Here is a 995-nt window from a genome sequence, read left to right on the forward strand (position 1 = left end):
TTCAGCTGCTTCCATGAAGCTGGGGACAGCGCCTTTTCATTTCTTTCCCCCTACTGTCCAACACGGGCTGGCAGAGCCGAGCTGCCGTGACTCAGTGGATGGACAAGTGAATGAAGTCAGCCAAGGGGCCGTGGGGCTCTGCTGAAGGCTGTGACTGTGCAGGGGGGCCTGGGAATCCTGCGTCCTTTTCCGGGGCACTTCAGGGTCATCTTTACTTCCAGAATCAATCGGTCTCCCCGCTTCTATGCCTGTGGGCTTGGGTCTCTCTCACATGAGTCTGCTCCTCTGTGTCCCTGGATGTCTAGCACACCTGGTGGTCACCCCTGCCACTCCAGACTGAGGGGTGTGAGCATACAGCCTCTCTCTGCCTGCGGGTCTGACTGTGGATCCCTGACCCTGGAACTCAAAGCCTGTCTCCCTTGCTCCTTGCTGCCTGGGTGTCCTTCTGTTTCCGGCCTCCATGGGTGGCCCTGCCTGACCCTGTCCTGGCCTGAGGGGCGGAGTGGGGGAATGGGAGGGGTGTGCACAGTGCAGCTCTTGTTCAGGGGATCAGGGAGGGACCAGGGCCTGCTCTTGTGTTCCAGCCCCTGGCTTGGTCTTGGCAAGCCGGGGGCTGAGCTGCCTCTCTGCCTGCAGCAGCCTCTCAACATCCCTTCCACCGGCAGAGCAGGCCCAGAGCCACTACGGAAGCTGACCAAGAAGGCCCTTCGCTGGGCTCTCCTTACAGGCTATTACTGATCCCTTTGCCTCTAGCTCCTCCACCTCATGACTTGTGCCCCCGGCCATGATGAAGACAGGATGTGGCCGGTATGGCTAAGGCCGAGACGCGGTGAACACAACACTGTTCCTGGCGCTGCAGTTTCAAGTGTCCCATCTGGGCACTGGAGGTTTACAAACAAGGTTTAGATTAGGGAGATAGGAAATCAGCCAGCGGGCGGGGCTCTGTGAGGGGGTGGGGCCTCAGTGAGGGGGCATGGGGACTCAGTGAGGGGATG

This window comes from Leptonychotes weddellii, chromosome 4 (genome assembly GCF_054177405.1).
Source record: "Leptonychotes weddellii isolate Sample4059 chromosome 4, ASM5417740v2, whole genome shotgun sequence".
NCBI classification, from domain to species: Eukaryota; Metazoa; Chordata; class Mammalia; order Carnivora; family Phocidae; genus Leptonychotes; species Leptonychotes weddellii.